Here is an 18190-nt window from a genome sequence, read left to right on the forward strand (position 1 = left end):
TAACGAGACAGTGAGTCTATTTTTCACAATGGAACCATCTTTTGTCTGACACATACTGTAGTGCATTTCCAAAATGAAACCTTGGTTATGTATGCATGTAACATCTTTCCCAATAGACAGTGGAAACCTGCTGTGCAAATGACCCGAGTGTCTATATGTAACAAGGTAGACTGTAGACTGCAGCACACCTAAGTGAAAGATTGACAAGATAGCTTATCCCATATATCCAAAACAATTTCTTTTTTACTCACCAGACCTGCTGCCACACAGCTCTTGGGTTCAGGGTTCATTTCCTACCTGGGGCACCTTCTGTTTAGGGTTTGAAAGTGTCTGCATGGGTTTTCCTCCAGGTGCTTCAGTTTTCTCCCACCTCCCATAGGAGTACCAAGTAAGTAAACTGATGTCCCTTAACTGTCTTGGCATGTGTGCAGACCCTGCTCTAGACTAGATTGTTTTTTGTTTAATTGAATTTTGCTTACTTAATGTTATAGGACATGAACAGTAAATGGTTGGTGCAGTATTTGAACTGGGAGCAATTCATGACAAGGAAAATACAACATTTTCCCATCTTTTTCACGTGTACCTCCCACAAAGAGTAAAACTGAGGAAATAGAGACAGAAACAAGATGCAAAAAGGATAGAAGCATAGAAAAATATTAGTTACAGTATAGTAAACAGTCTCTGGAAAGCAAAAAAAGTGGAAGGCCTAATGTTTCATCTGAATAGCCAACTGGTAATAGATTGAGGTCTAGGGTGTAGAAGGGAGGCTCAAGGTAGTTCAGAAACGGTTGCTGAAGACACACCATTTTAGGGCAGTCCACACAGGCCACCAGAGACAGCAGAGTAGAGTTAAGCGGCTATATTATGCCGCTGGGAGACCACTCTTTCAGTGTATGTGATGTAAAGGAATTTTTTCAATGAATCAAAGGAGAGAGAAAATGTATTATTATTTAGTATTTTTATTTATTAGTTCTGATGGGAGTAACTGGATATTATTAAACAAGTAGTGTGAAGGATCGCCGCAGATGGATTTTGATTTACGCAAAGCACGTGAATGATAGATGGAGGTGAGAGCTGGAAGATCAGCACCAATGAACTTCTGACATATTTTCACAAGGCTGCCCAGTTTGTTCTTGCTTCTCAGATTTAGGTTGCCAAACCAGCAGATCAGGGTAAAAGCTAGAACAAATTCAAGGAAGGACCGGTAAAACAAAAGCAACAATGAACAATGAAAATAATTAAGCTTCCTTCAGAAAAAAAGACGCTGTTGACCTTTTCTGAGGATTAGGTCAGTGTTGGCTTCAAAATTAAGCTTGGAGTCCAGAACAGTCCCCAAGTACTGGTATTGTTCTACCAGCTCCACTGAATCTCCCCCAATGTGGGTTAGAGTGGGAGTGTGGGTGTATTTCCTGAAGTCAATTATCATTTTAATTTTCAATTAGGATTACATTGCTTTATAACAGGGGTGTGTGCAAGGTCATTTAGTTAGGACTGGTAGAGCTATAATACGTATACAGTACATCATTCTGCCCAGTAACATACAAATGATTGGAGGTTTATGTAAGAGAAATTCAGTGAGATTCATGTGACTTGAAATGGGACTCCTGAGGTAAACTAGAATAAACTGCACAAAATAACATGTCCCCTCTCCAACGCCTAACTCCTCCATGAGACAGTTGCCTGCTTCTTCAACTCCTATCTCCCAGCACAACATGAGGCCTCTCACTCAGACCCAACCCTCCCTAATAAGCCTGTCTATTGCTCTAAGGTTTCCTCACATACAGTACCTTCATTTTAAAGGTTTAAAAAACTTTAAAGAAAAACTTGTGTGCACCTAATTTTGTCCATTTTAAAAAAAACTGCATCATATCTCTGTTCCATTGAATAAATGTGGATGTGGGTGGCTCACTATTAAAGAGAATAAGGAACAAAAGAGAGCTGTGCAAGGAGAGCTGCAAATGTCAGGTCACCCAATGACATATTTGACCCAAACCCAAAAGGGAGAAATCATGAACATGGACTTAAATAAATATACAATAACAACAGTGACAAAGTTTGCCTAACAGAATTAATAGGGAACATAAACAGTTCTGCAAATATGAAAAACATACGGTACACTTCATTTACTGTATGTAAATGTACTGTAGCTATTTGGGCATTGACATTGGGAAAATTCCACTCTTTAAAGATGTGGAGCCATCGGGTCTCCATTCAGTTTTGACTGCTGTCTGATTAGCTTAACTCAGAGCTGAGAAGACAACTCTGCTTAACTATTCAAATTATTAAGGAGTCATAGCCTCTTGCCTTTCTACGATAAGGGCCAATAATCAGCAGATGCCCTCTGGCCCACACTCAACTATCATTCTCAAGAAGGTCCTAGACACATCTGAAACAAAACTGTAATGCCCTGTCCAATTAAGTAAAAGAAAATTGTGAGGAATACATTCTTGAAATTCATTACTTTGGTATGCTCTCGAGAAATATCAATTCTGAAAAAATGTATCCTTAACATAGTCCAGACCATTTCCTTGTGATTTGGTTTTCCAGTTTTTGTTAAGTCTTAAAAAGTAATTCAAGATACCAGCTACAACAAGTCAAGTTCTGAGGAGAATTTGTACCATTTCTAACAGATGTTATACAAAATGTGTTATACATGCTCAATAATGCATGGATAAAATCGAATTTAAATGCAAAAGACTTACATTTCTTAAGAGGCATGCGTCTATGTCGGTCACGTAAAAGTTCCCATATAGCCTTCTGTCACATTTCATTTAGATATATATTCATGAATAACGTAGACTAGCTCTTAAAATCATCACACCTTGACTTTCATGAAACAGCCAATCCTTATGATTGCACATGCATGCAAGGTAAAGTAACAGGATTTTGTTTGCATATGTTGCAAATTGGGAGCTGCACGTCTTCTGCTAGGAGCAAAAGTTAAGAACTTAGTTTTACTACAGCTCCCACTTTTTTGTGAGTGCATTAAACAGCAACAATGATTTAAGGTTCATCTAAGATTAAAGATCAAAATGTGGAAGTTCAGATAGAGCAGGTGCTTAAAACAAACTCTAAATATAAGCCTTAACTTAAGCAGCAACCAAGATCACAGTTGCTCCATGTAAAAAAATGGAGAGCTACAGTTAGAAAGCTAAAATGTGAGTGCCCTGGAGGAGAAGCAACACCCAGTCCAAAACAATTGCATAAAAACTCCCAACTACTTTAAAATGGAGTTCTAATCATTGTATTTTCTTTTAATCAGTTAATATCACCATCCAAATAATAATTCAATTAATCTACCCATTTATATCTGAGAATTTGCCTTTCCTGTTTCACACCACTGTTTGTATTTTATGTGGAGGTGTGATAGTAAAAAAGTATGTGAACTACAGCAGATATTCAATCGATCAGAACAAAAAGCAATGTACACACACCAACACATGCCACTGGAACATGCCCATAGTCTCAGGACCTGGGAAAACAGCCACAAGTGAAACTTAGATGGGGAGAAATGTAGGATAGAGGGGACATGGTTTAATTTATTGAGCGATAAAAAACGTACCTTTTGAACATCCCCTGTAAAAACAGTGTAAGATGTATTAAATTCTGAAAAGCAAACAACATCATTCCGATATGTTATCATTTCTAATTTCATTGCGTTTAAAAAAAAAAACAATAACCCCTTTCCTCCTGCAATATTGCCCTGGAACATTGTTTACTTCACAACAATTCAACAGGGAATATATTACATTTAAAAAATTCAATTTCAGATTTCCAGCTATTTTTGGATTTACCAGGGGCCTTGTTTGCTTCCTACTATGCAAACACATCACATTCTTAAAAAAGAGCTAAGAAACTAAAAACCATGTTTCACTGAACCGTGGTTTCTTCTAATCACCTTCTGTGCTTTAAAATGGAATCATGTTGCACGACCAAGGTGTATGCTTAAAACTTTTGCTAAAGGAGGTTGATTCTTCTTACCAGAGTAGGAGGGAGTAGTTGTCTACTAATAAGTATCTTGTGGGTTTTGTTCCTTGAGTCGTGATTTTGTGTTCTTTTTCTTGTACCACGAACCTTATGATTGTTGAAGAAAGAAACTTGGCAATGCTGAAAACAACAGATTGTATCCAACACAGACTCTGTATATATCTCATGTAGTTGAACTTTTAAGTATTTCTTGGCTTGCATCCTTGAAAACCCAATTTTCTAACACATTAACATTTCAATGGGAGGTGAATTTTAACTTATCTAACAGCTACAGTATATAAAGCATAGTTGCATTCTGGTGTCATATTATGACTGTGTAGAGATAAGGTTTCCATAAAGTACAGTATTTTTCAAATTTGTTCTATTTCCTTCTTCTATTTCTGTTGGTTGACCATTCCCCCAGATTTACAGTACATTATCACTATACTGTACAATAGTACTGCAATGGAAAAAAAAGCAGTTCTGCTAATATACAGTAATATACAGTACCATAGCTGACATGTGGAGCTGTAGTATATCAACAGAATTCCATTCCTCCTCCTACCTGTAGGATGCTCCTCAGAACATTTGCTCATGTGTTGCCTGTCTAGGGTCAAATTTCTTATAACGTAGTCATTATTCTATATGAACTTTTAAAAACAGAAACATTTATCTCAAACCTTTAAAATGTTCAGGATCTATTTTACGTGTAAAATATTTAATCAGAGAATGTTCTTTTTTATGTTGCTCAGTTGTATGGGCCATCACCTTGAACACGCATACTGTAACTGACTTGACATGGACAGGGTGAGAAGAACTCCTACCTCCTACTTTAGCAATGGTATCAGTAGTATACTTGTCAGTACTGTAAGCCTTTATAGTACATCTACAACATCTTGCCAATTCCAGACATTTTCAGACTATTATACCTTAATGATTGATTAGGATGAATTCTCTTTTGATATTATTATTGAAATATATTTCCATATTGATATTACTGATGAATATGCTAGGCTATATTGTCTTAAAAAGCAGGATAAAGTCTAAATAATATATTTGTTTTATTACTATTGTGTTTGTTATACCCAAAGGAAAGTGTCATTTTCATTTTGCGGCTCAGTCAGCCTTTCCAAATACTGGTTACACATGGATTCCTGGATGGTATAAAAAAAAAATGTTTTGTCCTATCAATACTATATATTTGACAATAATATATAACAATTATTGGAACTGCCTTAACATATAATCCGTTCTTTGCATTTCATATACATTGAAGAATTGTTCCCAGATTTTCTGTGTAAAATATTGTCTGACTCCTGTTCTCAGCCTTTTGGAGATTCCAAAAGCTTTGATTTCCCATGATTGATGGTAAAAATAGTTTCTAGATAATCTTCCTTTATTTATTCATAATAGTTTTCATGCTTGAAACTTTCATGTAATCGAAAGTGAGAGAACATTGATTGCAGATGTCTAGGTGTGACAGCAGCACATAAATTAATTTAAGACGCAGATCACAGTGTTGGGATTTAGAAACTAAACACAAATGAGATGCAATTAATTAAGTTCATACAGGTTAACATTTGTGTAATGTCTGACACCTGAATAGGCTGAACTTAAACAATAGCATGAAAGTACCTATGGAATTATGTGAAATAAACATGTTGTGTTCTTATTTTAATGAATGATTTCTGCCTCATCTTGTCTCTTTTGACATATAAAATGCAGAGGCTAAATCAGAAAATCTTCAAGCAGGATTTTAAATAATAGAATGCATTGATATTCCAATTAACAAAGGAGAACATAAAAGACCATCATTCATAAGTGAAGCTGTCAGCGGAACTCTATCATCTCCTGTTATGAATATTTTGTATGAGGCTGAAACAGTAGAAAGTTTTTAATATTTTAATGTGTGAAAGTATCAACCCCTTCGAACAGTATAAAAATATACTTGCAGATAACAATGACTGTGAATCAAGTCAACATATCTTTACTATCAGATGTCAAGTTATGACAAAGATCATGGTTCAATAATGCATACAGTATATGGATTTCCATATTTGTTCCACAGTAACAATGATCCTGTATGTCATTTCGAATAAATTGAGACAATTTTGCATTTCAACTTTAGGAGAGGTCAACGGTCACAGGAAAGTGCATTTTTGATAACGTACATTTGGTTTCCTTAGGGCAGTTCTTTGGTGATTACAAATCTAAGAAACACACACTGCTTTCACATGAAAGGTAAGGAACAAGCAACTACTGTAAGTAGTGTGTTTGTACGCTACTCTCCTGCAATAGTTCCTGACTTGTTTGTACAGTATGTGACCAGATTAATGAGTTTAAAATTAATGAAAATGAAGATTTGTTTATATTTGTTTATATTTGTTTATATGCAGATGTAAGTTGGAAGTTCATAACTCATGGAGTGTTTGTATTCATGTTTGTGTTCCATAGAAGCCTTGACTCAATCTGCACTCCATATAGGGAGGTATGACTCAGTTTTGCACTTGCATTCGGAGAGGCCAAAAGGGTTTTTATAAAAAATACATATTTTTCTGTACACTATACAGGCACTTTTAGTTATGCACTTAACATTCAAGAAAGGTAAGATGTCCCTGTCAAAGACCTTTTATGATGACACGTGATTTCCTAAATGTATTCCAAAGTAACCATCACCTTTTCTGCACTCTTTAATTAAAATTACTCTATTAAGCATAAGTGATATTTATTTAAAATGTATTTAAAAATGTATTTTAAATTATATTTATATTTAACCAGAGGTCAAAGATTTTACATGACTACCAAATAATATAACCAATTAACTAATATCTGAGAAGAAAGATTTACAAACTTTGTAATACACTTACACTTACACATTATTCTGGCATAACTTCCTGTAGGCCTTTACAATTCTGTGAAATTTCATGTTGCGTTGTTTAGGTGTTAGAATTTCATAAGCATTTGAAATTTCTGGTGTGAAGAAAATTTCAGGATGGTCTAGTAAAGTAATTGCTTGGTCTTGGCAATTAAGTAATTTTGCATGTAGTCCCTTAAAGCCTTCCAAAGTACCTCTGCATTTGTTTTCTTTCAAAAATATGGTAACAATTAAAAGTATAGGCAAACTTCAATGTATTATGTTAAGCATTTCAAAATGTTCATTCTGGGTGAGTTCAGACAAGTAGTGCCAAAGCTAATATCTGTAATTCCATAGTTATCTATAGAATGCATTATTTTATCTGCAGAGAACCAATCACTTATATTTCTTATCTTGTATTTGTTTGCTACTAGTGTTTAAAGAATGAAGGGGCTTAAGTGGAGGTACAACTAATATTCCTCTATAGACAAAACAATACATTCTTTAAAAATCCTAGTACGTATACAAAAATCACATTCTTCAGCTACTAAGGTTGCCCAACATGTCCTTGAGCTATTTCCCTACCTCTCAAGTCTTTGTATTAATAAATCAATATTGTAATTCTCATTTTCTTTAAGAAAATCTCTCACATTACAACCAGAACAATCACAAAAGAACCACAATTAAGGCATTTACTATGCAATTGCATAACATGGCAATTCCAGAATATATATTGTACAGAAGAAATTATCAAAGCATAAGGTATAGCACACTTTTAAGAGCTTACAATCTCAGCTATTTCAAAATATCTCTTACTGTATGTATGCAATAAAAAACTACTTTTTTTTCTTAATATTCATGGAACAAGCTTAAAATCTCATGATGATACAACCATCCCTGTTATAAGGGAGTCCTGATGATAAAACATGATGAGTCAACAAAATGAAAGGTTTTGTTTTCTAACATCAATGTCTGTAAACAGTGAAAGCTGTGTAGATAGAGGATAACTAAAAGATATCATATTAAAGGGAAGTCATCTAATTTCTGATGAGAAATTCTGTTATTGCAGCTTTCAAGACTGTAGATAATACTGCATTGAGGAGGTTTTAAATGCACAGCTGCTGAATATTGCACAAAGGGATTCTGCAATCTAGGATATCAGATATTCAGTTCATGATTCCATCTGCTCAATATACTTGATTTGGGATTTCTTTTAGAATCAATTTCTAGAACCAATTAAAGGAAACATTTGTGTTTTATTTATTGATTTACACTGGGACAGCCCAGTGTATGGAGACATAATGGAGACATGTTTGTCACAGATTCAGACTTTTGAAAACCTTTACTTTTGTATTTATTCCATTTTAATGGTTAAGAAAATTAGATGGATTTAGCCTTCGATTTTTACTGTTATATTTTTGACTGGAGATGGCATTGTAAAAACTTGAAGTTATCATTGTTATTATAAAAAGCTTCCTTTAAAAAGGTGGTTATAGAATGTACTGTAGATGCAAAAATAGCATTTTTGTATACCAAATCTTACACTATGAATACAAATGCAATTCCATGCAAGTTTCTAGTACTTTTCTTTCGGATTGTACAAAATACCTTTAGTTTTGGTGAGTTCCAAAAACAAATGCAATTTTAATGCATGCTGCTGGCCCCAGTAGACAAGTGCTCCACATAAATAAGTGCTGTTTCTTCAGTTTGTGCACACCCAATCCCAAGGCTGTCTCTAAGGGCAAAACATTCCCTCTGTAGGATGATTTTGCATTTTAGTCCTTCAGGGCATGCTATGCCATCCACTTCTTCAAATAATAAAATGTCAGCTTTGTAATAGGGCAAGTGTCTAAAAGTTTTAAGACCCAGAGTACCGTAAAGCAAAAATATATCATTCCACATACTGTAAGATACAAGATAAAAAATGCCACCTAACAGAGTTCATAAAAAAAAAGTTCAGGAAAGATGACAGCAGCCTTGAGCCTCATCTCAGCTGCTTTCTCATAATCATTCTGAATCACTGAAATGCAGAGTAAGTCTCCCTTCCAAAGTTTGATTATTTTGTTATGAAAAACTTTTTTTACCATTTGTGATTATGTTGTAATGATGAGAGGTATGAGTTCTGTCCTTTTTCAGATGTGCACAGGCCATTAACACTCCTTTGTCTTCATAGCAGAGAAAACAATCCACTGATCCACTGTCAAGTAAATGAAACAAAGACCAAAAGTAGAGGTACAGGTGTAACCTCACTGTTCAAAAAAGGGAGTGAATGAGGGGGTTATCTTCATTGTGTTTAGCACTGCCTTTCAGTAAAAAAAAAAGAACTCTACCTCAGTCTTTTCCTAAGAGACTGAGAAAACCAGCAAAAAAGCTTTAGCTGCCACATTGTAAAGAATGCATTTATATCACAGCACCTTCTTTATCCGAGATGGCTATGAACAATGGGTTTTGGCACAATGCTGCTTGCAAGTAAAAGATATGGCCAAAAGTTCGCTGAGCTTGATTGAATACATTTGTAGGGTTCTTCATTTTAATTGGAGGGCTGTTGACAAAGACACAAGGTTATCAGCAAAGACTGATTACGCTTTGCAAGGCGACGCATTAATCTCCACCTTTGTTTTCTATCTTTTCTAATTAATAGCTCTGGGGCCAAGCAGATGTATTACAATTCAATCTAGCCTGTAGGGTGAGTTCACATTTGTATCACACAAGCATTATGAGCACAATTACTTTTAATGGTGGCATGATGGCTTGAATATTTTATTTTGCTTTTGTATTTCCTGCCATAATGCATTGAGAACAAATTAGCCTGTGTGCTATAGAAATAAATTAGTGCTGATCAACCCGTAACAGTATATCCATAGAGATGCAACTTTACAGTCTCCTACTCTTAGTTTTAGCAATACTTGTTATGATAGTTTATACTGTAGTAAACACATTGCATGGAATGGCTGCAATATAGGATTGTTTCTTTCATTGGCCACTCCTGAGATTAATAAACTACTGAAAACACTTAATAATTAAACTTTTAATAACTATTTTAATGAAATAGCAAAAGAAGCATTCCAGTGTGTTATATCTCTTTCTTCCAGACGGTGTCTCCATGTGTAACTAAAGAGATTAGAAACTGAAAGTAATGTGAGATACTTCATTCTGACACTCATTTCATTAGAGACGTTCTGGTTATGAATAAGATTGGGATAATATCCTTGTGTTTTGTTTTAGCAGGTGTTGGATAATAATTATTATTCTTCCACCTCTAATATTTAAATCTCTTTCAAACTGCTTGAGCTGATATCAGTCTAATTCTTCTTAATTAGCAAGACAAACATAGGATTTATGCTTTGATATGTAAATTGATCACCATTACTTTGAATACCTTACTATACGTTAATACTTGGGCACCAGACATATCATTAAACAACCATTTAAACCATTTGCTTTGGGAGCTTTTATTACTGTAAAGGTAAAAAAGTGTTACTCAAAAAACAGCCTGCATACCGTACAGTATGTGTGTAATTAAGTAATAGGAACAATAAACAATTTTTTATGTTATGGAATGATGAAGAAGGTTAAGAATGATGATCTCACACATTAAACAAAACAGTCTGACTAATGTACAGTAGTTCAAACCTTGAAATTGTATATGCTGTTTTTTAATGGCATATCACAGTTAGTCCTCCCAGATTTTAACACTGCATAATAAATAAACCTTTTTTAAATAAACAAAAAAGTAATGCGTTTGGATGTATGTCTGCAACAGTGGAGGCTACTGCATGTACAAACCTATTGCAGAGGGATAAGATTCTCACCACTTTTTGCTGCAGTTATTTCTTTTGTATCTTCTTCTTAAGAGAAGCTGAGATGGTAAAGGAAATTAATTCAGTAATTTGAGTTAAGATTTATTTCTGTTTTCAAATAATTCTGCTTTCTCATAAACTGTGTTATTTTTGATTAGCAAACTGGATATATACAGTATACAACTTATTTAAAAAGAAATTCCTGACCTTGTCAGAGAAGATCTCTTAGTGAGTTTAGACTGTTTCTGCTTTTGATTTAATGGAATCAAAAGAAGTGGATGTCTTGCCTACTAAAACAGTACATTTTTTTCACTTTTTATATTATATACTCTATATTCATTTTCAGTCCAGATTGCCTCTGAAACACACTAGTGGTTCTTTAAAGTGTAGCTTGAACTGCAGACTTCCCACCTCTCATGCAGACTCAAGCTGGAGCTCCCTGGGACACATGAATTTCAATGGAAAATGCAGCTTTGTGCAGAAAGTATTTTTCCATACTGTAAGTATCTGCAGACTTTCTGTATCTGCAGGAGGGCAGCAAGTGTCTATATTTCTCAATTTTAATGGGCAGATGAAACTAATTGGTTTCTGTGCTTGAAAGAAAGTATTTTTAATCAAATCTATCAGTAACAAAATGGGATTCAGTAGGCCTGTTTAAGATAAAAAACAACATGGACATTAATAAGAGAGTAGAGAAACAATGTAAATTGGTCTATCTATGTTATCTCCTTTGTGAGATGATTTAAAGGAGTTAGCAACTGACGTTTAAGGGAAAAGACAACACTACGCTTAGCACTGCTAGGTATACAAATAAGTAATGAAGTAAATGAACACCCCCTTCCCTCCCTCTATCCCATTATCAACCTTGCAGCAATTCCTTGGCTCATTGCAAGGAATAGGGGGAAGCTCCAATAGCCTCATCCTTATGGCCTAGCTGTTGTTTCCTCAGCCAAGCAGGCTGAAGGCAATTCTATGTGTTGAATTGCTAACGCATTAAACCATTTAATTCTAGGGTTATTATGAAGTAGCTGAAGTAATATCTGAAAGGAAGATTGTTTTAGGAAATTAAAAGGTCTGTTCAACCACAAAACAGTACAGAGTATTCAAAAATAGTGGAAGGAATAGATATTGCACATTAGTCCAGCTCTGCAGAAAAAAATAAGAAACAGACACAAGTCAATGAATGTCTCGCAAGTGACAGTTAATGGAATACATAATAAATGTGAAGGGAATGTTGACAAATTAATTGACTCCAGTTGTGTTTTATTCCTGATCCAGCTTCTTCTTCTCATTCTTTTGTGTTACTGATTGGAGCTGTCAGCCAAAAGACTTGTTGGTTAATGGCTTATAAAGACAATTAACACTCCTCTGCTGTTGTTTCCTGATTTAAACCTATTAGAAACTACAATTTTTGCAACACAATTCAATTCTATTTCTTTGTTTAAATATTTTGAATAGGCCACATTGTTAAATGTTGGGAACAATACTACTGGACCTACTTTTACAGTGTGCAGCATAATGCTTGTTTTCTCTGTCATGCTGTGTTGGCAAAATATTATAATCACTCTTTTGTAGCCCAAATTCTAGCTTACATTGCAAAACTTCATTTAGCATTCCTTTGGGATCTATATTATGCACCACCAAGCCTGTTATCGAACCCAGGCGAGATATTAATGCATTCTTCAAATCCCAGAATTGAATTGATTGCCTAGTTTATATTTTTTAATTTCATGCTTTACAAAAGAAAAATAATCTAATCCAACTCAGAAAGTTACACTAACACAGCACTTATAATAAAATAAGATCTAACACTTAACTAATACAGTTTTATTTGTTTATGTAAAGCAATAAAAGTCATAATTAGATACCTCCGATCTAGTTTATGGGAAGTATGCATAAGGTGATACTTTATACACTTGTCTCCTGAAAGCCTGAATTCCAAACAGTAAGCATCCTTAAGCCTAGGTTGTGTTTACGATGTATACATGCTGTACCTTATAGTTGGACCTGATTCTTTAAGAAATTGCCATCAGAACACAGCAAGGGGTTAAATTTAATCTTTATCGTGGCTGCTCATCAACAACACTGCACACAGGCAACATACCAGGAAGACACAAACAGCTGTATTCTTTGGTGCCTTTTGTTTAACCTCAATCATCGCTTTAATGAATAAATTATGATCACATTAGAAAAATGTGTATGGATGGATTAGCATAATTAATATGCAGCATGAGTAAAGCACGAAATCCTATTAACAAAAATTGAAAGTGCTGAATCTTCATCCTCAAGCCCATGTGAATGTGATACTCTGATAATATCAGGTAGTGTTCTGATATTGGTAGTCTTCATTTGGCAAATAAGTCACTTGGATAAGATTCAAACAAACAGAAAGACTTCCCTACTAGCAGTGGAAACTCGATATTCGGAACCTCTTTACTTGTCCTCTGCTGAACCCATTAGATATGTCAACACATCCAACATTTAGTAGCCTAACTAAACCACTAAGTCCCATTTAGAACCATTTTGAATACAGGGCTCAGACATGCATATCAAGTCTCTGAATAAGAAGACACACAAGGGATTCTCCTTGCAAGAAAACATTACATTGCTTTGTTAATACACTATGCATAGTGAAGTGCTTGAATATCCTATATAGAAATTTACCATGACAAATCTACACTGTTTTTTTTTTTTCAGTTTTCTCCTAGTTTTACCCTGCTTACAGCGCTAAGAAAAAGAACTTCCAATAAAGCAGTTCCAGTATTGGGGGTTACAGTGAACCCCAATACAATTATGGGAATTGCAAATTCTTACCATGATTCCATTGTTTAATCAAAACGTTTTTGACAAAGAGGGATTATGTTCACATTTGCCAATTTGAGATGCAATGGTGCATGTACTGTTTTGTAAGTAGATAAAAGAATAATTAAGAATCATGTGTGCAGTATGTGAAACAATAAGTGAACAAGAAGTGAATAAGTGATTAGAATCTAGTGGTTAAATAATTGGGTAACAAGTACACAAGGACTGAGTTTAGGCAGACCACCCAAATGGTCTTAATGGTCAGAAACTGTGTGAGTTTGGTGTTAACCATACAATTTAGGAGAAATCCAGTACATCGCTCCATGATCAAAAAAGATTTTTACAAAGAATAGTTAATTCATTAGATTATCCATCTTTCCTTTGTCAGTCTACAAATGGAATATATTCAAGACCACTGTGACTCACTGATCATTCTGCCAAAATCTCCTCAAAGGCAACCTGGAAAAGTGTCCAAAAATAGTCAGGATGTTGGTCTCATCTGAAGGACCTCCTCTACATACTTGGTCAGCATACTGGCCAGTATATATGGAATTCAGGTCAAGAGAAAAAAGTGCCACCTGTTATTCTATCAGCACCACTTGCAGAAGAAACCATACTGCATTTTCCTTAAAGGTCTGCCATGTCAGTACTGGCCCAATCCAGCCTTGCTTCGTTTCTGATATCTGATCAGTATAGAAGGTGGCAAAGCTGCTCTGATATATTTTTTACCATACTTTACTCTGGCTTGTTTTTTAATTTTATCATCCGCAGTCAGCACTAACATACTGTATGTCCAAGCTCCCCTACTTAAACAAAACTAAAATATCTAATAAAAGATGTAAGGGCGTAAGCCCAGTCATTTGAAATGCACCTTAAAAAAACTACCTTTCCTTTTCTAGGAGTCTATAATTACCTTGTCATTTTAGAACTAAACTTGTAAAGAAAGAAATAATTCTATTTCCTAAGACCTTGTGTCCAATTAAAACAGACATTTAGAGATACTTTCAATTCTTTGATTAATGTCGCCTGCCACGATTGTTACTGTTTGGGAGAACACAAAACAACATACTGTATGTGAAATCCAGTAGGTCATAACAAAATAAGTTATTTATTTTAATTTTTATTCCAAGACTTACATATAGAAGATTAAATTATCTGAATATTCATTCTGGGATACCTCTGGGATATAAAAAGAGAAATATCTACTAAATATTTTTTTTCTTTAGGAATTTTGGTTTTCATTTTTGATGTTACAAGCTTGCTCAGATTTTTTTCTTATTTTTTGTTACATTTTTGTGAATGTCTTATATTTTTTGCCATGTCATTAAACGTGTATTGTGAAATATTCAATATCAGAAAACACAGATTTGGGAATAATACCTCTTAACCATCCAACAGACAGATTACATGGTGATTTATTAAACCAATCCCTGACATTAAGCACCAATAACGATTTCTGTGTTTTTTAGACATTAAAAATTAATATTGAATTTGAACTTGAAATGTTACAGATGTATATAGGAATGCTGATGTAAAGAGCTCTTTAGTTACAGAAGCTGACTTAATTTGCTAGATTTCTGAATTCAATATTTGTATTTGTAGAGTAAATGCCAAATTAACCTAATATCCTAATTGTTGCAAATCTGCAAAAAATAAATAGCACATGAACTTGACAATGAACTGCAGAATTCATCATTTTACCCTAGAGGATAGGATAGGATAATCTATTACAGTACATCTGTCCAGCAAAATTTACAATTCAATACAATGAAACTGCCTACAAAGCACTCCATTAACATTATATAATTACTTTGTGACTTTAATGCTGGTTCATCTTACGATATCTGGAATATTAAAATTTGATAATCACAACTTCATAATGTGTATTACTGAGATCTCTCAGTTTTTGGTTTGAGAGAAATACAGTACATGTTGAAACAAACAAGCACTCATACACAAACTTTCCTTCTTTAATATAAAAAAAGAATTAATACAAAAATAACAAGCTACTTGAGACCTCTGTAAGTTCTCAAGAACTGCAGGATTTCACAGGAAACCTTTAATGTACAGAATAATATAGGCTTATTATATTGAATGCTTCCATTATTGTGCTGTGGGATGTGTGTACAAAGAAGGAATGTAAGTATTTTGATTCAGCATGAAAGACTTCCAAACTGTTCATTCATAAATTGTTTTTCTAAATTAAGTCTGCTTTTAGCTGTGATGGATGATTGTACAACATCAGCACGTATCTCTCTATGAGCTTGCTTTGATTTTAATATTGAAAGAAGATGGTGCTGACACTTGCAGGAGCCCTAGCAGTGATCTGAAAGAAAAAATGCCACGATATAAAACTAACAAGTGCTGACATTCACAAAACCAGAAGGAAACTCTCATCTCTCATGTTGTCAACAAGAAAGTAATAAGAACTAACAACCGAACAATGAGGCCAATTTAATTTTACTTATAAATGTATTTTTCTGATTTTCAGATAATGTGATCACCCAGCATTGGAATGACTTATACTCTTCTATTACAGCAGTAATGCCATTTTTTGTTGTTTGCAAACACAAGGTTAAAAAAATTGAGCTGTAAAAATGCTCCATTTCTGCTTGTCAGCCACTACGAGACAGAAATGTAATCAATATTTCACTATTCCTCACAGCAAGCTGTTGGCTGTATGGCTGCTGTTTCAAATGTTAGTGGCCCCTAGTGCGCTAGGGAAAAGCTGAACAATATATAACTGTTTTATATTGTATGACCATTGATGTATAAAAACAGACAGAGACTGTGGTCATTTTTGTTTTAAATACATTTTATGTAACCTGCTTAATACCTTCACAGAGGCTATATAATGTCCTAACAAAATGCATAACCCTTTATTCAAACACTCCTCACAGATTCAATCATAGGTTGTCAAAGTGAACAATATAGGATGTTTTGTTTTTAGAACTCTGGTTAGAATTGGATTTGAGTTATGGTTAAAATTTGGATTGGAATTAGGTCTGAGATATGGACAGGATTATGAGGTTAGGGTTAGGATTAGGGTTTGGGTTAAGAAAACATAAGTACTGTAGCTGTAATGTCTTTTGGGAGGATGGTCATAAATGATTACTATGATGTATCCTCTGAGAAAGGTTTTATGAAGTTTACCCCTCCTTGTCACAAGATGAGCTGCCTGGGACCCCCATGCAGAGTGAGGAGTGTCCAAGGGGCAGCTGCAGAGGTGGAGAGGGGTGGAGGAGGGATATAAAAGACATAAGCGAGGGAGTGAAGGGGACATGTACAGTATTCATAATGTTTAGGTGAAACTTACATTAGGATTGATTATGAATTAGTGACAGCTGAGAGATTGAACTTGACTGTTATCATCCCTCACAAACTTTTGTTATAAACTGATTATAACTGTTATAAAACTGTTATAAACTGGCAAAAATGTGGCACTAAAAAACATGTATTGCAGCACTTTAATTGTTTAATATAACCTACAATATATTAACAGTGTCCATTTTTTAAAGTTAATTGAGGTTATATTTCATATGGAAAAAAAAATTCATCTTACTATAGAGGATATTGCATTACAGCCTACATACTGTAGCTACTGTATCTTCGAAGCAATTTCTGATATACAGTATGCTGTTTGTAATAGCTCTGAAGCATGAAATGATGTTGTTATCTAGTAGAAAATCTCTCATTCATACTTTTCTGCCATTGCTGGTAAGTTAAACATAAAGGGAAATCAAGTTTTATCACCAAGCCCTACAGAGTCAAAATGTTTACTCTTTATATGCCAAATTGCCTTTAATCCTTTTTCTCTTGGGTAACATAGCATCTTATTCTTCACATTTACTGTATGTTTTAGATTCACACACATACATACAGTACATACACACACACAATGCATTTTAAAATGTTCTTTTCGTTTGTAATCTTTCTACAGTATATTGCTTTTATTGCTGTGATTGGTAAATTGGTAAGCCTTCTTCAGTTTGGCTATACTCTAATTCCCTTCTTTTTGTCTGTTTTTCAGATGAATCAAATGCAGAATATAATGTGTGCTATAATGACTTCCTTGTGAAGGTGTTCACAAAGACCCCCTACTGTTTGGTTAATGGTGTGAAAAATTCCAAGTGTCAACAATACCCATTGTCAATCTCAATTACATTTACCCATAGTAACAGTTTATTCATTTTTAATGATCAAACTGTAATTTCAGTTTTTGGCAAAAGCAATACAATTGAATCACCTGATGCTGAATAATCGTGATCAACTGCAACCCACACTCCTAACTTTATCATAGCTAATTCATACAGTACGTCCTGCTTTCTCCCTTTATCAGTGTATTTTAAGAAAGGTTACAAACAAGATGATAGCTAATTGACCCCATGATCTCATACAGCCAATTCCTAAAATTAACCAGGGTATTGGCTTCAAAAACATGGCTGGACAGCTTGTTCCAAACTCCCACAATCCATTTGAGAAGGAAAGAAAATGCAGAGAGAAATGTACAGCCTACAGCTTTAATATTTTATTGGCACAATGTTGTTTTTGGTAGCACGCGTAGGACTGCTATTAATAAATATCTGGGATGAGCCCAGAAGAGTTTCAAAAAACCTCTTTCATGTTGTGCCTATCCTCAGGTGTGATACTGTAAGTGCTGGGAGATGAAACAAAATGATGATACCTAAGGCATTTAAAGAAAGATTATTTTAAGTTTTATGATAGCAAGCTTGGATAATCTGCAAAAGGTCCATAGGTTATCTCCAGG

General features: G+C 34.5%; 1 long non-coding RNA gene across 1 annotated transcript in view; it reads right to left on the bottom strand.

The window, feature by feature from the left end:
• Positions 1-984: 984 nt before the first annotated feature.
• The window catches only part of LOC107079758 (uncharacterized), a 140833-nt gene continuing 123627 nt past the window's right edge, over positions 985-18190 (bottom strand). Inside the window, exon 5 of the long non-coding RNA XR_001480668.2 lies at positions 985-1179. This is a non-coding gene — a long non-coding RNA (uncharacterized lncRNA). The remainder of the gene's footprint in view (positions 1180-18190) is intronic.

This window comes from Lepisosteus oculatus, chromosome 22 (genome assembly GCF_040954835.1).
Source record: "Lepisosteus oculatus isolate fLepOcu1 chromosome 22, fLepOcu1.hap2, whole genome shotgun sequence".
Taxonomy (NCBI): Eukaryota; Metazoa; Chordata; class Actinopteri; order Semionotiformes; family Lepisosteidae; genus Lepisosteus; species Lepisosteus oculatus.